Source organism: Falco rusticolus, chromosome 2 (genome assembly GCF_015220075.1).
Source record: "Falco rusticolus isolate bFalRus1 chromosome 2, bFalRus1.pri, whole genome shotgun sequence".
NCBI classification, from domain to species: Eukaryota; Metazoa; Chordata; class Aves; order Falconiformes; family Falconidae; genus Falco; species Falco rusticolus.
In genome coordinates, this window is record NC_051188.1 from 30,170,349 (window position 1) to 30,192,713 (window position 22,365).

The 22,365-nt window shown below is 46.1% G+C and overlaps 1 long non-coding RNA gene across 1 annotated transcript; it reads left to right on the forward strand.

Annotated features, from left to right (window-relative positions):
* The first annotated feature begins 285 nt into the window (after window positions 1–285).
* LOC119142716 lies at window positions 286–21,984 on the forward strand. Its single transcript, XR_005102395.1, has 3 exons — window positions 286–3,690; window positions 20,138–20,227; window positions 20,455–21,984. It is a non-coding gene; the product is annotated as an uncharacterized LOC119142716 (long non-coding RNA).
* The last annotated feature ends 381 nt before the right edge of the window (window positions 21,985–22,365 follow it).

The following is a 22,365-nucleotide window of genomic DNA, read 5'->3' on the forward strand; positions in this document are numbered from 1 at the left end:
TCGAAGCTGTGTTCGAAATGGAAAACATTTTGGTAAATCTAAAATATTCAAAATAGCTGCCAAATTTACCAAAAACATGAAAAGAGCCTGCTTTTATAGCTCAAAGCTGCTAATTTCTCATCTTAAACAGAGTGTGATATTAGGTGTTAGAAAGAAATTCTTTCCTTGAGGGTGGTGAGGCACTGGCACAGGTTGCCCAGAGAAGCTGTGGCTGCCCCATCCCTGGCAGTGCTCAAGGCCAGGCTGGATGGGGCTTTGAGCAACCTGGTCTGGTGGAAGGTGTCCCCATGGCAGGGGGTTGGAACTGGATGGTCTTTAAGGGCCCTTCCAACCCAAACTGTTCTATGATTCTATGATGTATTTGTAATACTGTGCAATGGAACTACACCTTTTGCATAAAAATCACGTAACTTCTTGTTCTATAACTGGTGACATAGGAGAACTCTATAAAATAAGGGGGGAGGGGTGTGAATAATAGATTATTACCATCTACTTATCAAAATGGAAAGAGAGCACAGTTTTCACCTGAAAATAAGTTAATAAGAGAAATAAGGATACAGTTAACTCCATTGCACAGGTAAGATGATGTGCCACAGAAAGAGAGTGTGAATTAACCTGTGTCTCAGCATGTCATTTCAGCATCTGGCAATAAACCTGAATGTTTTCCCAGTCCCAGCTTTGCTCAGAGAAATGAGATGCAATACCTCTTTCTAAAAGTTGTACTAGAAAGTAATTTTCCGTTTAGATTTAGCAATATATTACTAGTAGCAAATTTGTTTTAGTAAGAATGAATCATGCTTCCCAGTGAAATGGTTGAGGTATTTCCACTAATTGTTCGCATTCAAATGTTTCCTTAATCTTTGAATGTTACAGTTTGGACACCCCATCTATTTGAGTGCAAAACTTTGTAGTGACTAATCCTGTATGTTCTCTGATTCCTTTTGAGATTATACTGTGGCGGCAAGATACAAAGCCTGAACCAGGCTTTATTTGTGCATCCACAAATCAATGGAACTGGCAGGGCACATAATACAGGTGTCCTATAGATCGGTCAAGTTGTTATTTTTATAATACCGGAACTGTTTGTGGTGCTTTGGAGGTAGGTGAAGTCAGGTAGTACTATTCCAATGAGCTTAAAATCTAATTAGATACTGTAAATCTAGAAATACCTGTCAAGAATTACCTGAAAAGGTACCCTTCCACAAAATAATCATGCCAGGATACGGTAACATAGATGCTCTGCAAAAAGAAGCTTTGTGACGTGTATTGGGTGCCTTTAATCCTATTGAGAGCACTTTTACTCCCAGGCCTGCAAAGAGCATTCAGAGATGGTATTCAGGTGCAGATGTTCACGAGAATACAGACTTCCATGAGTATTCACCACTGTTTTCCCTTTCTGCAGGCTTTCTTGGGAATGCACTGCCCTGCATACAGCTGTGTGCAAAAATAGAAGGAGCAGGGTCCTAGTAATTGATGTGAATTTCTTAACTTTATCTGAGTGAGTTCTTAAATTATTTTTGTAGTACTCGCTCATCTTCGTTATCAGTTTGTGTTGATGTTGCTTTGTATAGTGACAACTAATCAAGCCTGTGGCTGAGATGAGCTTTCACAAAGGTCCACAAGTGAATCGGCAAAACGTAGATTCTTACCTGTCTCTCTGAATCCAGGCTTTAAGGCCCAAGGATCCAGCCCTGCCCGCCCCTCCAGATACCTAATGTGTTACGGGCCAGTGTTGCTTTTGGAAATAGGATTAACTATTACCTCTGCTGTGGCAAGGGACCTGGTTGCAAAATATGCCAAAACTATGCTGCTAAGGTATTTGCAGAAAGCCTGTGATGGAAGATTTGGGACAAATCTAAGTGCCTCTTCGCTGTTCCTTCCCTTGCCTAGTTCCACAACAAAATACTATTCAGGTTATTAACATCTTGGATATGGATTTCTAGACAAAAACTCAGAGGGTTAGGGAGAGCTCTCAGCTGTACAGTGGCAGACTTTTTCTGTTCTTGAACGCTTCATGTAAGCTCCCCTGTTGGGGCAAAGCTTGGTGGCTTGAATGTTGAATTTTTGCATGTTGAATATTTGCAGGAACAAAGAATTGGTAGGACCAATTCCTTCCTGAGCTGTCGTATGAGAGCCCCTTTTTTTTATTTTATTTTTTTTTCGCCATCCAGATATTTTAGCTTTTCCTACCCCCTTTTCTAGCCCTGTGTTGGACCTAAGGAAACCCACCTGACCTGGCTGCCAAGATGAATCAGCAGAAGAGCTCTTTATCTCCCCACACGGTCCAAATGTCTGACGCTTCCAGGGAAGAGGCATAGTTGCTTAGGCACTGGAATTTCCTTTGCTGCAGTCAAGAGAAGTGGGCTGGGGATTAATGGGGATTGAAAGAACATTCTTTCTGGATGTCAGTGGAAAGTCAACTGCAGAAATGCCAGAAATTCAGTGTGAAGAAAAGAGCATAAATAAAACTAAGGTCACTTTTCCCTAATTCCAGAACATGTCAAGAAAAAAAATTTATATCTTTGTGTATATGTATTTAGGTTGCATTGTGCCTGCAGTCTAATTCAAGACAATACAAGGAGAGCAAAAATAGAAGCTAAGTCACATCCATGGAAAACTCTGGCACGTTTAGCAGACAAGACAGCCCCTGGTTTCAAGAAACATGAAGACTTGAGTCATATTTCTTGGATGCGCTCATTAAATTGGCAAGCGGTACATGTTAAAATCACCATTGTTGAGAAATCTTAAATTCCCTTTTGCCTTAAAATATCTGTATCAGTATAACATGGCTTATGACCTTTCCAGAAGTGAAAAAGTATTACACTGAATAATGATTGCAGTAGTTCAGTGAGGATTTTGTGTGGAAAAAGTGCAGCTCATGGCCAAAGTAAACTCTGGCAAAATCGAGATAAATTGGTAGAAGAGGCTTGTTTCATGCAAGTTCAAAGTCACCTTTTCCTGTATGTAGGATGGAAATAGTGCTTCCCGCTCTGGGGGAACATCGGGAGAACACATCTAGGGAGTGTGAGGCAGCCGGGACCATGTTCAGACTGCTTGTACCCTAATGCCTGTCACAATGCCATCTCTGCATTGTCTGAGGAATCGAGTCTGAGCAGTCTGAATCATTCATGACTAATCTGAATGTAGTAGTTATAACTCCTAAATTAAGCTCCCCGAGTAGGGGGTGTGAACACACCTTCAGACATTACAGTAGAGGGAGGGCCATCTAATTAAGTTTGTATTTTGCCAGAAATTTCTTTAGGAGAGAATTGGGCTGTTGTAGTCGTCTTCCTCGCTTCTCATCTAATTAATCAGCTTTTCTTCACCTGCTCTAAAGGACCATTTTCCCACTAGTATTAAAACAAATGTTATGCCAGCCATTTATTTGTCACAGGCTGACAATTCCCAAATTTTGGGAAAGTTTGTCTCTGCTTAAAAAGCGATAGTCGACATAATCCTGTTGGCTAAAGCCCCTGTGGGAGATGCATGTCATGCAGCAAAAAAGCTCTGCTGATGCTGCTTGAATGGTTTCCTCGGGGTGAGCAGCAGTGACAGATGGCCTTTTTTCCTCTTCTCCACGTATTGCGTGGAGCTTTTCCTTGCAGAGACATGCTGGTTGGAGGCTTCGCAGCAGCATCAGCACATTGGAAGTTGGGACTCCAGGGAGAGGAGCCAGAGCTGGATCAAACGGTGAGGGCAAAGCCAAAATCCTCAGCGTTTGCTGCCTTTGCTGCTGCTGTCCCAGTAGGGTGCGAAGGGAAGGGCAGTGACTGTAACTGGTGGGAAAGCACACCTCTCCCACTCCAGCAGGGCTCTGGTAGAGCTCTACCCGAAATATGTTGTCCCAGGTCACACAGAAAGTCTCAGGTGAACCAAGCCATTTCTATCGGTAAGGAGAGGGAAGGGCTGGTATGCCCAGCTAAAACAGCCATGCAAGTGGGAAGGAGCTTCTGGGCTAGTGAGTGTTAAACTGTAAAAAATGTTGCTGGTAGCTGCATTGCTGCTCACTGCATTCAGGAGGGTGTTACTTCGCTAAAAAAAATTTCCAGTTTTACTGAAATAGCTCTGTCCTCACTAGACATGCTTTGCAGGATAGCACGCTGCTATTCCGGTACTGATAAAGCCATCCTGTTGTGCAGATAGCCTTCACACCGCTGCTATTCGTTCTCCTCTGTGGAATGGCAATCATGATATTTCTCTTCCCTCACCCTTCGTCTTCATCCTAAGAGCCAGGGATGTCAGATCCATCCTGGGGAAATGGCCAGATCCCCCAGGTTTGCCTGTCAATTTGGCTCCGCATCCGTCGCTCCACAATAAGCCTCCCACTGAGGACGGTTGTGGGGGAAGGTAGACTATGACCTTGTGTAGCAATGAACTGCTTAGCCGTGCTTTATTGTTTAGTACCTCATTGTTGCTTTCAGGATTGCTCTGTAAGAAAGTAAGTTCCCTTTTAGGGCCATCTCTGTTTCTGCCCTTTGTTTCTCTTCCTTCCTTATTTTCCTGTCTCTGAATGTAGCAACCCACATGATTTATACCAGTGCAAACCCTGTTGCATTGACGTAGAAGGATCTGCAGCTGCTGGTGTTAGCCTGACTGGTGAGTTGCTTGGTGGCTTGGACTCCTCCTGCAGCCTGGAGTCATTTTGCCCTAGAGTAAGTTACGCTGCAGCAGTTGCTGCCTAGTTCCTCTCTTGGTCTGCATCACCTTGTCTTCATGGGGAGTTGTGCTGGCCTGCAGCCAGACTCCAGGTCTTTGTGTCCATGTCCTTCAGAAAATATGTCTAACATATTCTCTGAGTTGGGCTGATGCCCTACCTGGTCACAGCTGGCCTGCAAGAAGGCGGAAAACCCCCTGACCCAGTCACAGCTGGCCTCCCCGCCAGTTAGCCTCTTGCCCAGCGTGGATTTCCTTTCTCTGTGCCCTACATGTGTTCCTGGTCACATCAGGTTAAAATGAAGACAGCTTGCTCTAGAAACATGGTTACCCAAATCCAGGCATGCCATGGCTGTGTTACAAAGCACGTGATATATTCCGATCCCATGAAGAGCGCATTTAGACAACAGTGTAAATCAGTAATCAATAAAAAATTTAGACATAGTTTCTGTTTAGCATGTCTCATCAAAGCCGCCTGTTGTTGTTTTAATTGGGAGAATAAAAAGCAAGGCTTTTTATTTTCCGTCTTTACGAGTTTGAAAAAGGTGCCTTTTATCAGCGCTCTCTCCCAATCTGTTACCAAAACCCATAGTGCAGCAATATACAAAGTCCTGAAAGCAGTGTCCTGAACAGCACAATGTTCAGGCACTAAAAACTAACTCGCAAATTGCCTACAATGCATTGCAAACCAGCATTAATTGCTTAACAAACCTAGATGGTGCCATTAGGCAATGGTTGGTTGATGCCAGCTAGTCAGCAGCAAATAACTGGCAGCAAGACTGGGCTGGGGTGTTGGGGTGCTGTTCCCTTGAGTAGGGGTAACGTGTATTTGTTGAGTCACTCTTAGCCTGCAGTGTTAAATTGCCTGCCAAAGTTAAAATACACTCATTGGCTTATTTACATTGATGGCAGCATGTAAATCATGCAAATCCCTTCTACCAGGCTTTCAGTGGGACAGGATCTGGCATACGCTTGTCCACTCATTATACCTTTCACCCAGAGCTTTGGTGGTTCTCACTTAGGACATGATGCCTGAAGGTGACTCAGGGCATCCTGAATCGCTCCAACTCTTCTTTTAACTACCAGTAACTGCCCCACGTTCTTTTAAATGCTATGAAGAAGAGGTTTTTTTTAAAAAATTAAAATGTCCATACTGGGTGATGGCAAAAGTCTGCTGAGGCCAGCTTGCAGCCTCCAACACACTGTCCAACGGGAGCCATAAACACAGTGGTCAAAAGTGGATTTGTAAGGAAGACCACAGCAGATGGCAGGTGTGTGGTGATGCTTTCCTGAATGCTCTGTAATTATCCAGCACTTGTGTAGGGCAAATCACAAAACAAGTCTCAGCATGAGACCCGAGATGTGAAGTGACCCCCCTGCCCAGAGAAGGAGCCTGGTTGTTAATGGATTGTCCTGAAGTAGGTGGTTTGAAACTGCAAGCTGTGGAAGAGCTGGTTACCCATGTCCTGGTCAAAAACTGTGAGTGCAAAGCCAAAGTATAAATAAATAAATAGTGCAGGCAACATAGAAGAGGCGTCACCACAGCATTTCCACCCCAAAGCAGTAGCGGTCAGCTATGACTCATGCAACTTGCCAGAAAGCATCACTCAGTCTGCGGCCCATTCCCAAGGGAAGTCTTTGGAAAAGGGCATTCAGTAGTAGCAGAGGGAATAACTGTTTCAATCCCCATTCCTGGAAAACAGGCAAGGGCATGTGGTGCTTGTGCAGTAATTTCAGAATCTTTGGAAAGTCTCAAGAAATATTCAAATAATTGACTTAAAAGTCCACATTGGCACCAATAAGAGTGTCCATGCTCATCCTCTTCCTCACGCTGGCGCTAGGCTTCCATAAAATCTCACAAGCTGTCCAGACTGGGGACCAGATCCAGCTGCAAAACACTGGGGATAAAGTATGATCAGCAGTTACGTTGGCTTTGAGGGGAACGAAGAAAGAAAAAAAGGATTCTTTTTCCTAGACTGAAGCCTAAAGTCCAGTCTGTACACCTCTTTTTCTTTTGTTCAAGAAAAAGGCTGTGAGATTTGGGAGGCGAGTGGAGTTTTCCTCCAAAACTCATACAGAGGTGTAATTCAGGATGGCATGCACAGGTACTTTGGCATAATAATGTATTTCCCCCTTTTTCATGGACATAAATTACACTACTACTAATTTTTGTCTGGAGTATCTGCTTCCACACTCTGTGAAAGAGGTGTGGGGACTATACAGTCCTAGGAGGAAAGTGAAACAACTTTTGTGTTTGGACAGGGCCTGAGTGTCTGTCAGGAGCAGCAGTAAATCTGGGAAATGTTTTGCAGAGCTGCATGTTTTGGACTAATTCTAGGCTGTCAATCAGTGCAGAGATAGCTTTTGTTATTTTTGGCAATTCCTTTTCTAATGTGTTTCGAGGAAGCAAGGTCCTACAATTGAAGGCATTTTGCTTTTCAATCTATTGAGAAAGCAAAATGTTCCTAATTCCAGTTCCAAGAAGTCTAGCTTGATGGCCACATCTTTCATCTTGAAAAGGAGCAGGGACAAGCTGCCTGCCTTGCAGATTTGTAGAGTGGCAGTGGTAGGACACATAATGCATCCATCTGTCTTGTAAGCCACATGAAACCCTCTCTCCTTCACTGACAAGTACCTGTGTTTTCAATGCAAAAATGAAAACAAACCAAAAACCATGCAAAAAAGAGGGACTTGAATGCAGGTGCAATTGCATCATTTTAAACACATTCATTAGTTGTACCTAAAAGCTTGGAACAAAAGTTAAAACTTGGAACAAAAACTGGTTGTAATTTTTTTCAGTACAGTGTGAACACTGGGGCTGTGCAGGTAAGGGAGGATCCAGCTCTGCGGAGAACCTTCAGTCCTGTAGCTCGGAAGGAGTTAATCTCAGCAATGAGTTTCAGGACCCAGCATTGAAAAAAGTCCTTCTCCCCTCCTCAGGAACTGCCTGCACAATGGCAGCCGGCTTTTCTCCTGTGGTGCAGGCAGAGGCCAGCCTGGGAGTTAGTTGGAAATATGAGTACTCCTGCCAGCTTCACAGGCAGATGGCAAGTGACAGCGGCGAGCAGGGACTTGCTCCTTCTCCAGCACTTTGCTGCTACCTGAGGGCCAAACCACGTAAAGCCCCAGCTTCACCCGTTCCCCAGGCACTGCTCCTCCCACGCACACCTCCCTCCGCTGCATCTCCTTGTGGGACTACAGCAACATGCCCTACCATGCATAGAGGCATTATTCTAAATAATATTTAATAGTCATAAATGGTATTGTGTATAGATCTGTGGTGCCATTTGAATACATCGCTATTGAAATTTGATATCTAATACTGTTAATGATGTTAATGAACAAGAAAAACTTTTATTTTTAATTGCAGGAAACAAATAGCAATCATCTCTGCTTTCAGATTGGTTGTAAGACCTGGGAAAATAGCTACTAGTAACACTATTTGCATTTGCAAGAAGCATTCCTGGTTTTTTCCAGCATATTCTAATGAATTTTTCAAGTCATGGTAACCCCTTCGTAAATATCCTACAGGGTGGTAGCAGCATTGTAATCAGCAAGCTTTGGTGGAAGGTGAAATATCCCAGTTAAGTGATAAGTCTGAGTATCAAGTGTTCTGGGCAAGAGGCTGTTTTGGGACAGGGTGACCTTCACAAGCACTTTTTGAGATGAGGCCCATAAAAACCTTTTTAAAAATCTCTGCAAATGAAACGAGCTAACATAGCAGTCCGCAAGAGAGGATATACTCTCAATCCGATGGGAACAAAGGCCACATGAGAGGAAGTACAACTTAGTGGATGCTAATTTGCACCTATAAACTACTGTGTGCAAAAGCAGTGGGGATTGAATTCCCTGTTCCTTTTTGGCCATTAAAGGCATGACAAAAAAATTGCAGCAATAATGACTTCATTACCTTTCCATAAAGGCTCCCGCAGGGAACTGAACAGGGGCAGGGGGAGAAGAGAAGCCCCAGGATGTAAATCTAGCAGCAGCACCAAGAAGTCTGGCTATAGATGCCCAGGAAGGTGCTATGCCTCTGCTTCTGCTCCCACCGATACTATGGTGCAGCTTCGTGGCAGAGCACACTTCTGCTTCAGCAATGAAAGGCACATAATCAGTGAGGAATCTTGCTAAAACCTTGGTCGATTACTATTATTATTATTATTGTGGTTGCTTTCTGATAAACCTATCTTAAGCATGCCAACCTCTCCGGTGTGCATACCGGGTGGACACACTCGATGTTAATCTTAAGTGATACATTCCTGGGTGTGTTTTAAGTCTTCACACCAGTTTGTTGCTTGGAAAGGAGCGGGACACTTGAGAAGGCTGAGCTGCAGTCTGCCCCAACCCTTCACAAAGTTCAGAGGACTTGCGGTGCTGGGGTTCTTACCTCTGACAGGTAGGCTGGCTCGCCAGCTCCTCTCCCCTCCTGAAATCTGGCTCATCTTGGACAGCAATCAGTCCTTTCCATTTCCATGGTGAAATTCCCTGTAATGGCTTCAGAGCTTGGATGCAAACACCTTTGTTTGAAATGCAAGATGACAGCAGCAGATGCCTTTATAGACAGCAAAAGGCTTGAAGAAGGGCAGAGTAAATAAACAGCAAAAATCCAATATATAATATTGCCACACAGAGAGGAGCTTTCTCTTCAAAATGAAGCAATTAACATGTATGGACTCATTCTGCCAGGCTGGGAGGAAGCAGGAGGCACACTATTTAAACGAATTGCCATGTAGCCCGTGATTATCATTAGGATTCATTCAAACCCAGGCATTCAGTAAAGCTTCTGCTCTGCGACTGGCTCTCTGCTGCCTCTCTATCAGTACCTATTGTTTCATAATCTCACCATACTCGACGCTTTTTTTATCCCAACCAAGTCTGCCTTGTTTTTTACCCTCCCCAGTGACTAAGCCGAAGCGCGTTAACAATGCACCGTTTCATTTGGCTCTTTTTCTCGTGTTAGCTGAAAGAGAGATGTCTTCTCCCCTAATTGCAGAGGATCTCTTCAGCTTTTAATTTCTGTATTGAAAACTTGTTTAGGGAAAGGCATGGGGATCTACATAAACCTGAGAATTCACTGGCAGGGGAGGTAATTGCTCTTTCCCTCCAAGCATGACAGAGTCCTCCTAAACAGCTCTGCACAGGCAAGTTTCCGCACGACAGAGAGGAACCTCAGACATGGCTCAGCAGCTCAGGCTCTCTTCCTCCATCCCAGCCGGATGGCTTCCCTCTTCTAAGAGCACCACAGCTCAGGTGGGCTCTCCAGGGCCAGATTTGGCTGTTCCCGGCCACACTCTGCCCAAGCAGGTCCCACGTGGGGTCTGCAGCTGAGCAGGACAGGGGATGCGCTGCCAAGGGCAGAGCTTGCCCTTTGCACAGGCACCACCACTGCATGCTTCCCACAGGGAAGGAATAACTTTGGGGCAATTCCCCCTCTCCCTTGTGAGAAGATGGGGCTTGGCTTGTCTCAGATACTTCCAGGTTTAAAATGTTTTTTTCTCCCTCAGTTCTGATTCAGAACAAAACCAATGTCTTTTTGTTGCTCTGGAAGCATTGGCCTGACTGAGGGGGAATATGGCTTTCCAAATGCCAGAGGGAGCAGCCTGCTCATCTCCAAGCAGCCCCAAACCTTGCATGGCCACCTGCACTGCACTGCACTGCACTGCACTGCCCCTGCACTGCAGAGTCCTGTGGCAGCGGGGTTCCAGCACCAGGAATTCCACCCCTGTCCAAGCTCCAGCTTGCTTAAGTCTCCCCAGGCATCTTCCCTCACTTGTTCTCCTCTTCCATGAATATCTATGCCTCCCAGCACGGGTGGAGTGCATCTAGCACCTGGACCACCCCACTGCACAGACACCGCTCACCTCTCTCCTTCTCCCAGAAACGTGCTGCAAAACCCTCATTGCTCCTGCAGAAAGCTGGCCCTGTTGTCTTCCACAAAACCTCTGCATCTCTCCTATTGAAACCTCAAAATGGTATTTTCAGGAGGAATTTGAAGCATCCCTCGGGGTGGATTAAACCGATTAGAGCGGGGTTTTGCTTTGCCTTCCTGCACACTGTGTTTCAAAGATGCACTCTTCACAGCATCCAAGCCGTTCCACCCACAACTGAAAGTAAAATGCAGCACTAGGTACATAAAATACAAAATGTAACATAAACAAATACATATTTCATATCTAATGTGTCTATATAAATAAAAGCTATATAGATTATATAAATCTATATATGCACATGTAGAGCATTGATATATGAAACATATTGATACTGTATAATAACCAACACAAATCTATACTTCTGTACTATGTTCATATATTTATTTATATTTATAAAGATATATTATAGGTATGCAATGTACTTGAGTCACTGTTTTTAGCTCAAATAAGATGTTTCTCTGACTAACCTTTTCCCACATGTCTGAGAAGGGAAGCCTGCACCCAGAGTTGGATGCTTGTGGCTCAGGTACCACAGACAGGGATGGAGAGAGGGTCTCGGAGGAACTTCAGCACAGTGAGCAAGAAGACTTCAGAGTAGCTGGGCCACCATCACACAAAGCAGGTGTTTGTGCCTCAGGCCCCCCAGGGTGGGCTTGGCTGTGCTGTGGGCTGCTGGCTCTTGCTGCTTCTGCATCCTAAGCATGAGATGCATTCATGCTGTGTTCCTAAGTCTGAATCCTCTCCAAGCTTCAGCAGCAGCTTGTGCAGGATTTTAAAGTTCACAGCTCCGGATTTAAATGCAGGAGCTGTGTGCTGAGCTAACCACAGCCATTAAATCCTCCTCTGGAGCAGGACAGTTGCATGGTGCACCCCAAAAAGTACCTTCCACTGCAAAACAATCACTGGCTGCTATGGGACCCTGAAGGGACCTGGGGTTGTGTGTGGCATGGCAGCTGGTCATGGGATCCACCCAAAGGTGCTGAGGGAGCTGGTGGAAGTGCTCAAGGAGCTACTTTCAATCATTTATCAACTGTCCTGGCTAACCAGGGAGGTCCCAGTTGACTGGAGGTTGGCAAGTATGATGCTCATCTACAAGAAGGGTGGGAAGGAGGATCCAGAGAACAGAGGATCCAGGCCTGTGAGTCTGACCCCAGTGCCAGGGAAGGTTATGGAGCAGATCATCCTGAGTGCCATCACATGGCATGTACAAGATAACCAGGTGATCACGCCCAGCCAGCGTGGGTTTATGAAAGGCAGGTCCTGCTTGACGAACCTGATCTCCTTCTGTGACAAGGTGACCCACTTAGTGGATGAGGGAAAGGCTGTGGATGTTGTATACCCAGACCTTAGTAAAGCCTGTGACACCATTTCCCGCAGCATTCCCCTGGAGAAATGGGCTGCTCATGGCTCGGGCAGCTGTGCTCTACACTGGGTAAAAAGCTGGCTGGGTGGCCGAGCCCAAAGAGTGGTGGTGAATGGAGTTGCACCCTGCTGGTGGCCGGTCACCCGGTGACAAGTGGTGTTCCCCAGGGCTCAGTGCTGGAGCCAGTCCTGTTTAATATCTTTATCAATGATCTGGATGAGAGGATCGAGTGCACCCTCAGTAAGCTGGCAGATGACACCAAGTTGGGTGGGACTGTTGATCTGCTTGAGGGCAGGCAGGCTCTGCAGAGGGATCTGGACAGGCTGGACCGATGGGCTGATGCCAATTGTATGAGGTTCCACAAGGAGAAGTGCCGGGTCCTGCATGGGGTCACAGCAACCCCAGGCAGCGCTACAGGCTGGGGGCAGAGCGGCTGGGAAGCTGCCCGGTGGGAAAGGCCCTGGGGTGCTGGTCAAGAGCCGGCTGGACAGGAGCCAGCAGTGTGCCCAGGTGGCCAGGAGGGCCAGTAGCATCCTGGCTTGTATCAGGAACAGTGTGGCCAGCAGGACCAGGGCAGTGATTGTCCCCCTGTACTGGGCACTGGTGAGGCCGCACCTCGAATCCTGTGTTCAGTGTTGGGCCCCTCACTGCAAGACAGACACTGAGGTGCTGGAGCGTGTCCAGAGACGGGCAGCGGAGCTGGTGAAGGGTCTGGAGCACAAGTCTGGTGAGGAGCGGCTGAGGGAACTGGGGCTGTTCGGCCTGGAGAGGAGGAGGCTCAGGGAGACCTTATCGCTCTCTGCAACTACCTGAAAGGAGGGTGTAGGCAGGTGGGGGATGGTCTCTTCTCCCAACTAACAAGTGACAAGACAAGAGGAAACGGCCTCAAGTTGTACCAGTGGAGGTTTAGGTCGGATATTAGGAAAAAATTCATTACTGAAAGAGTGGTCAAGGATTGGAACTGGCTGCCCAGGGAAGTGGTTGAGTCACCATCCCTGAAGGTATTTAAAGATGTGTAGATGTGGTGCTTAGGGACATGGTTTAGTGATAGATTTGGCAGTGCTGGGTTAATGGTTGGACTTGATGAGCTTAAAGGTCTTTTCCAACCTAAACGATTCTATGATTCTATGTGCTCACCTGTGTTAAATCAGCAAAAATGCTGAGTTGTGAGAACCAAAAATAAACTCAGGTGTCTAACAAGGGGTTTTACCTTCAGTCTGAGCCTTGAGAGTGCAGCCAGCTGTGCTAACCCAGCCTTCCTGTCCTAAGGCTGCTAGAGTTAATATGGGTAGATGAAACGCCTAAATAGAGAGTGAGAGAGGAAAATGTTAAGAACCAACATATCAGCCTTTTGCAATTTCTGTTTTCTGAAGCATGCAGACATACTAACACAGGCATCTTAAGTCTATACTCCCTTCAGAAGAGGAAAGCCACAAAAAAATACTAACAAAAGTGTCTTATCTTGGCTGAATGTTGATTTGCCTACTCCTTGTTTTCTCATCTCTATCCCTTGTGAATTTTGAAGTTCATTTCCATATTTCCTGAAATTTCTGTGTATCATCTGTAACCAAATTTCATAGCAATTAACTCTCCGGGACGTATCAATTATGGAAGCGAAGCCTGAGAAGTAAGCGCAAGGCATTCCTGAAGGTGAACATTGCACAGCTAATGATTAATCATAATATACATAATAATAATGATAGTAATGATCATGATGGCTATGTGAAAACTAACATATGGCAAACAGTAGCATAAATATTCCTCACTCAGCCTTTTGCTTTTTGTTTTGATACTTGTTTTGCTTCTTGGAAGGTTAATGTTGAGAAAGAATTAACTAACAGATTAAATTACAACTCCATCAGTGAAGAAGTATTGTGTTCCTGCAATTCAGATGTAAAAAAGATACAAACAACTTCCTAGCTAGTTATTTTAAAATATTTAAATTAAACAGCAAATAGGACATAAATCAAACACTCCAGTACTGATTGATGTTAGCTTATCCAGGCTTGAAGAGATTTTTCTTCCTCAGATAAAATGAACACTGCGATGTGGTGTTGCTGAAGTGGGGGCTGACTATGGTTTCTTTGGCACAACTGAGGCAACCTGAGTTCATCTTTCACCTTCCCCAATTACTTGCACAATCTCAGCTCCTATAAGGGATTAACTGCCACTCCATGTCCCAGCATCTTGCTTGGGGCCACCTGGCTCTTGGCATGAAATCCACAGCCCTACACACTTCGGTGATGCTCCTCGTACCTGCACAAACCTGTTGGAGCTCACCTGATGCAGCAGCTTGTGACCTGGTGTGGCTCAGCACATCAGCTCAGGGTATCCATGTTTCCCCGTAAGACCTGAGCTCTGCCCGTCTCTCCCTTTGCAGTGGGCCAGAGCAGCACCCTTTGGGGACAGGCATGTGGCACCTCGCAGCCAACATAACACATCTCAGGTCACCAAACTGGCCCCAAACTGGCCACCCAGAGGGTTGGCCCTTAGTCCCAGCATGCTGGAGAGGGCAGACAGCACTGTAAATCCTTGGGGTGGAGGTGCCCAGCTCTGGGGCAATGCTGTATTGCATCCAAATAACTGTGAGTAGGATGGGACTGGAGGACTGGTCATGGGAACAAGCCAGGCAGCTTGGGGCAGTAGCTGCCACTCCACGGAGCGCTGGGTGACCCCTGTAAGCATCAGCCAGGCAAGAGGCTCCCTGCAATGGCAGAGGCTACGGAGACCCTCCTCCAGCTTAAACCAGAGTCGCCTTCTTCAGCACAAGCTCGACAGGGATGCAAGCAGTTAAACCCCTGTGACTTTCCCAGACAGAGCTTGATTTTACACAGCCCTGCCCTCTCCTCCTTTCTACCCCACAGCCTTAAGATCATACAGTTTTCTTTCATTTCAACTTGGGGTTATTCAAAAGAAAAACAATTATTCTCTAGCCAGTGCAAACAATTGTCAAATAACCTGCTGTGACCAGGCAGAGAGGAAAAATGTGGAGGGAAAACTACCCTGCCCTCCCCTGCCAAGTCACCTTCCCAAGCAATATCTGCTCCTCTAGCTGATTACAGGTGTCAGGTTGCCTCAGGATCCCTTGGTGATTTTATAGGATGATCCATCAAGGAAACACATTACACAACTCTGAGCTCATAGGTTTATCCGGGCGGCTGCCAGATACATGCACGCAGAGATATAGCCCGGGTCGTGGCCCCCTTTCCTACAGCGGGGTGACTTTGCTGGGGAGCTGGGATGGGCTTTGTGGCCCACGTCCTGCCTGGAGACCTGTGTGGCTGGAGCCTCTGCCTGGGCAGATGCCCTGGCACTCATGGGGAGAAAACTTCAGAGGAAGAGGTAATGATTTTTAGGGCAGGATCCAAGGAAGGATGTTAATTCACAGCAGTGCGGAAACCTGGGGAAGGTCCTTTTTTCTTGGATAAACCACAAGTTCTCAGCTTAGTGAAGATAAGAGATGGTATGTAGTCATCAAAACACGTAAAACTATGTGATTTTTGTATAACTTTGGTTTTTGTCACCCTGAAGTGGCACAAAAATGCAGTGGCTTTTCCCCACTTTCTTTCCCAGACATACTGACATTTGCTGTGCACCAGAAAGGACCCTTGTGCTTCAGTGTCTTCCTTGTATGCTCACCTAAAATCCAATGTTGTCAGCAGTTTGCCATGTCCATCACCAGGAGACAGTACACTGAAACAGTCATGCTGTTGTGAAATGGCTTTGGTATATAATTCCACAAGCGTGGCTGCTCATTTAACCTTTTCATCCTGTGTTGCGCCAAGAGCCATGAATGATTTTAAGAGGGTGACTCGCATCCCTCAGCAATTTCCAAGGACACTGTCTTCTCTTTAAAATCATGAATACATGTTTCATGGCCAATAATTTCACCTTTTATATGTGCTTCTCTGCTGGGTCGAGGATATTTAAAAAGAATTTGGCCCCAGAGTATATGCATCTGTGTTAAGAAGCTGAAGGTGATGAGCACAGCCCATACCACACATGCTCATTGCTCAGACAGGCTGGTGTGCAGTGGCTAAAGGAGACAATCTTTAGTCTTCCTACTTTCTCCCCACTTGAAATCAATACCAAAAGCAGAGGGGATGCTTGTGTGATTTGGCTTAAATCTGCTGCTGATCTGGGTAAGCTGAGTCAAGACCAGGCATTTTTACACCACAGCATGTGGCTTCTCACATATGAATGCTGGCATTTCAAGGACAGGTTGGAGAAAGGAAGGGAAGGCAAGGAAAAAGCAACAGTCCTGCAGTGACAAAGCCATTCCTGTGTTTCCTGGGGAAATATGCTATGGGGGCCCATCAGACTGTTCCAGAAAACCCCTACAGCAGCCAGCCTCACCATGAAGAAACCTACATGCAACAAAACCAGCCACCAGTGCCCTTTACAGGACTTGTGCCTGCTAAATCTGAAGACAAGGATGATACTTGGAAAATTAATTATTTGAGCCTTAATTGGGTTCTTTGCTGTCCCCTGTGTTTTCTCCCTGCTGTTCAAGACGAGATTTGTAGGACCAGGGCATGAGCTTTGCAGAATGCTGCAAGCAAAATACTGCAGATGAGAATGGCAAGCACACAGGGTCTGCCAAGGTGACAAAGAAGGGTCCCTGGTGCCACCAAGTGCAGGGCAAGTCATGAAGCACAGCAGACGCTATGCCTTCAGAGCCAAACTGTAGTTAAAACTCATGGGGCAGCATTCAGAAAGGAACTGACGTGGCATTACCCATTATTTTTAAGGGTATGTAGGAAAGGAAAGGTGGTGGCCAGTCTAGGTTTGAAGCAGTTCAACTTGTGGCCCCTGCTTCGTTACCGGCAGACATCTGTAGTGGGTCTTTTCCCCATTTCTTGTCTTCTCACAGGTGGGTTAAAAAGCCAATTCCTTGAGCTGTGGACAGGGCTGGCATCTTGGGAAATCACTGCTGTAATAGACTGGTTTGGACCTATGCTTATGACATTTATCCAGGTTGCTGCTGGTGTTTCACCGGCCCATCACTGTGGCATCTTTCATCACTATGACTGGCCTTTGCAGAGGTCTCCTGGCAATCTGCCAGAAATGCAACCTGGCCAGCAATTAAAGAGAGCTAGCTGATGAAAGGCATCTGCCCTCTAATTCATTGTTTCACTTCTTGGCATCCTTTTGGGGGATGAACTGAAAATGCAGATGCTAAATAATACTTGCTATGAGGGATTTATTGCTATTTTAATGCTATAAGTAACTTCCAAAAACTACAGCTCCAAATAACATGTGCGTATTGGTCAAATATATCTAAGATGTGAAGTTTTCATAGCTGCATTCATCTTCCTGAATTGCATTTCTACTAGATTTACAAAATGTAATTGTATTTCACTCTCTGCCTACCAATACGGGTTTCTAATGATCTGCACAGAAATCTTATCATTTCTGCCTTAACTGTTAAACGTCAGTTAAATGTAAAGGGAACGTGAAGAGTGAGTGGACTTCTTCCCTCATAATCTGCAAAGATTTCTCCTCCAGCTTCAGGACCCCAATGTATATTCCCACTCTTTGATACCACTTGAAAATGTAACAGCAAGTATTAGCAAACCACCACCAGCACCCAGACATATTAGCTATCAACCCAGGTATTTACATCTAACTGCATCTCAGTCTTTTGAGCCTCTGTAGTAAGCAGAGATGTTTATTCTGGCACTTTCCCCATAGCAACCTACAAGGTTTCAGATATAACAGCCATCAGTCAATGCAGGTTGAGCATATTTGGAGCAGAGAGACCCCCTGCACTGCTGTCACGGCTGTAAGCTTAAATTGAAAAGCAGTTATCTTTCGTAGCCTGGAGCACTGTTATCTCTTCAAATACAAGGAAGCCCTGTCCTTTTACACTGATGGAGCAATGCCAGGGATTCACCAAGTATGCGCTACACAACATTTAAAAAAAAAAATTAAAATCAGTGGCACTGACATAATTATCTGAATTCCCTTATTACCTGGAAGGACAGAAATCTAGTGGGAATCTTGGCAGAGCTGGCGCCAGTTTTCTGCCTGGGAAGGAATTCCCCGTAGCCAGGAGAGTGGCTTTCAGTTTCTCTTCCACTTGGCCTCCCTCTTGTTTTAATATCGGCTTGCTGAGTGCTGACAAGGGACACAGTGATGTGCGATGTGCAGAGCGGAGGGGGACGGCAGCTCAGCATTTCATGCAGCAAGCAGTGCTCCCGCCAAGGGGCAAGCGGGAGTGCGTGGGTCTGCCGAAGGGCTCTCTGAAGGGGACCCTCCCAGGGGTCCCTCCAAACAGGGGCCCCCATCGCTACCATTTTTCAAAGTGGGTGAAGAATTCTTGCAGGGTTTTGGGGTTTACCACTGTTGTTTTTCCTCTCTGCTTGTATTTACCTTGGCAGCAGGGGAAATACCAAGTCGCGTTGCAGCAGGTTTGCTGGGAGGCCCCAGTGGTCTCTCACTTAGTAGCTGGCTGAGGGCAGCGAAAACAGCCTGAGAAAAGAAAAAAACCCCACATGCTTCTCTCTCCCTTTTTTTCTTCCCCTCCAGATCAGTTCTCTGACCTGGTTCACTACCAGCCTGCCTACCGCCCGTACTGGCTCGTGGCAGGGGCCATCAGGAAGCAGAACTGGTGCTGGCGGGTCCCAAGAGGCAGCACCCCTCTTCTCACATAAATAAATTGGTACAAAACGTCAAATTCAGCTAAATTTCAGTAGCCACACCAGGCTGGCTGACACCCAGATTTTACATCAACTGTGTTGAATCATCATAAAACTATCTACAAACAAATGCTTACAAAAAGCTCCCTCCCCTCTCAATTACTCTACAGTCACATTTTTTATTTGTATTATGTTGTCATTGTCATGCTTTGGCTTAGATAGAGCATTGCCAACACTCATGCTGTTTGAGGTTGCACTTGCAACCTCAATCCACTGCAGCTTGAAACAAGCAGTGAAGTAGGAACTACAGTGCTCCTTATTAGTTTTCTTTTGTCCTTTTCCCTTCCCTTCCCCCTCTCCTCTCCTCTCCTCTCGCCTTGCTTTGCCTATTAGTTTCCTGCCTTTTCTTGCTTCTACCTGCTTTTTCTTTTTCCTTGCCTTGCCTTGCCATTTTCTTGCCTTGACTTTTTCTTCCCTTGCCTTGTTCCTTACCTTTCCCTTTTCTTTGTACTGATGAAGAAAAGCTGAAAAATCTCTCCTGGGCTCACCCTGAAGACAGCTAAACACAGGACTGGCTTAGCTCAACACCCACTGCTGGAAAACAGCAGTTGCTGTATTCATTTCACCAGTGGGTCGGGTGTCCCTGCCCTGGGATGACAGCATCTGTCAGTGGACGCTAGGAACAGAAACAGCAGCTGGCTGCATTGGTGGCTCCAGGCTGCAGCCAGATGCCCCATGCTGAGCTCGGAGGTGACAGACCACGATGTCCTCTAACAGGGCCCTGGCAAATGCAGTGTGGCACCTGGCATTGCCCCATCCTGGCCACTGAGCTGTGGGACCTCGGTCAGCTCAACTGAGTCTCCCATGGGGATGCATCAGGTTGTGCCAGCTGGCCTGCAAAAGCCAAGCAGGGAGCTGAAGGCACTTGCACTTAAGCAAGCTCACTCGCAGCTGGTGAGATGCCATTGTAGCAAGTGGTTGTTGTCACCCACTCTGCTGGTTGCAATAATAAAAAGAGACCATTTAGAGCTGTACAGCTCTGACTGGGAGCGTTTCCCAGCTCCTGGCTCTACCCCTGCTTCTCAGCCATGCCCCAGCTTTGCTCTGTGTTGTGCACAGCCTGAAGTGCCTCAACCTGTGCCACATTAAGAGCTCCAGTCTGCAGCTCTGCAGCTTCCTTGCTGCTCTGTGTCTCCCTCTGATGCTGCTGGGTTCTCTTGAGCCCCTGGGTGGTGGTTTTCCTTTGTCAACCCATGTTGGTTTTGTCTTATTCTCATGGCACTGCACCTGCACGTCTCCCATGAGAACTGATGGCCAGCAGCATAAGAACCACCTTCCTTTCCCACCTCTTTTCCTATTCCTGGGCTGTCACTCTCAGCTTACATTAGGGCACCCAATAAAATGCACACACTGAGCTTCACAACCAGTGTGCCCCATCAGTGTGTGCTCCCATCAGCACTAACAGGTTTGTAAGCAGGAACAGACAACAGGGGGTCAATGCCACACCCCACCTCAAAACCATACATCTGCCTTGTGAAATTTTTCTGCAGGGAGGGCATTCACACCACCAGAGAGGATACCCATGGAAGGACACTCCTCTGGGGACCTCCTGTTCCTTCTCCTCCCAGCTGACCATGGGTGTGAGTTTTCCTTTCCCTTCTGTTTCTCTCCTTTTACTTTTTTATCTTTCCCCAAAAGCAGCTATTACCTTATTACCTCTAGAGTCAATGCATGCTACCAGCTACAGTCCCCATGAATAAATCTTTGTACTGTCTCAACAACACAGCACAACAGCTTGGGGGAGGCTGCAGGCAGCTGAGCTCCAGCCAGCAAGCAAGCACTGACAGCAGTGTCCATCTTCCTGCAGGACCTGATGCCCACCAGATGCTGGCACTCCTGCATTGGAATGACACAGGGGACAGGCTCCAGGAGTGATGTAGAGCTGGGCAACCAGAAGATGAGGTTCATATGATACCTGGTGGCCTGCAGGAAGAGGTCCATCCAGGCACAGCCCTGCTGGAGCACCCTCACAGGACCAAACTGAGGTCCACCAGAAAGGCAGAGCGCTGTGAGCAAAGAAACTCCACATGTAGTTGATTCTTCCTTCCTTCATCATAGACTTTTAAGGCAGCATCAAAGCTGAAAACAAATTCCTATTCTTAGCTAAAGCAACTCACAAGGCTTCCCATTTTGATTAACAGCTCCAGTCCAAAGGGCAAACACATGAATATACAAAATGAGATTAGGATCCATTTTCCTGTCTCTCCTCTTCCGCGGCACCATTTCAGTGGTATTTCGCTGGGAAGAGTGATGCCTAACAGGTTCCCAGTTCACATGAATGCCATCAGGTATCATTAGAAAGCCATTCAAAGAGCTGAATGCAGGCCTACTTTAAAGTGACAGTGTAAAAATAACGCTCCCTCACTTGACATATCCTACCAAGTGGAGCGGATCTATACATGCACTTGGAAAATAGCTATTTACTTTTATGACCAAAACGAAAACCTCTCTGTGCAAGCATGCACCCATATGCTTAGCCTTACGCATGTGTGGTGCCTGTGTTTTTCAGTCAAAATAGCTGTGCACATTGTTATTTTCAGGATTTGAGAAGCTATTGCCATGGGGACTGAAGATCCAAATAGATCCTGAGATCAGATCACGGGATGTTTTAAAATAAAATTGCCGTTTCTGCCAATAATCATGTGAAACTGGCTTCAATGTGTAAGGGTGGGGACTCACCGCTTTGGTGACTTCTTACAAACTGGAGTTACTGAAACAAGAAGAATATTTTATGTTGTTCATAACAGCCTGGTACCAAATGTATAAGCATTTGCAGGCTTTAAATATGCAGAACATCTCCTCAAATGAGCAGAAGATGGTGGTGGTAGCCAGCTGTATTAGGTCTGTGTTGAAGTGTAACTACATTTGGATTTTCTTCCATCAAGGTATACGAAGGGAAATGACTCTTGTTCCAGATTCACACAGCACTGCATCTGTGGCTTTCTTATCTCTGCAGCAAGGCAAGCTATTATACAAAGAGAGAGAGAGAGAGAGGTAATAAATATACTTATATATATAAACTTACACAGCAGTACAAACTTAAACTTGTTTCGCAGAACAGAAGTTATTTGAATCTGCCTCTACTTCTGTGTAATCTCTGCAGCAAAGCGATCTGAGGCTGTGCTATCAGCTCTGGCAAATGAGGCGATGTCAGGGCAGGTTAATACTTGGATATGAGAACACAAAAGAAAATGCGCCTTTCTAAGGATGCTGTAACCAGAGCTGCATTAACCAGGGATGGAGACAGTGTGCTCTGGGTGTGTGCAGGGAGTTGCTGGTTGCACAACGTGCACACCATGTGGAAATGCACATCGCATTGCTGTGACTCAGGTGGGGCAGGGACCAGAAGCCCCCCAAGTCCACTTCAGTAAATCTTTCCCTTGTCTGTCATAATTATTTGCATTAAATTGTCTTTGCTTATATAAAAAGTTCTTAATCTGTTAGTGAAATCAGATCAAATCCAAGTGAAGGCTCCTGATAACCTTTAAAAATGTAAGCACTAAAGATGCTTTGATGTCACTGCAATTCCAAGTCAAGATACTTCTGCTAAAAATGCCTATTTTCTGCAGTGCAGGTGGAAGTCCTGCAGCTCTCAGCAACTGCGTTTAGAAGAGAAAGTGTATTGCTAACATGTGCCAAAATTTGAAACAGGTCATCACACTGTGATGGTGTGGTGGGTTGACCCTGGCAGGACTCCAGGTGCCCACCAAGCTGCTGT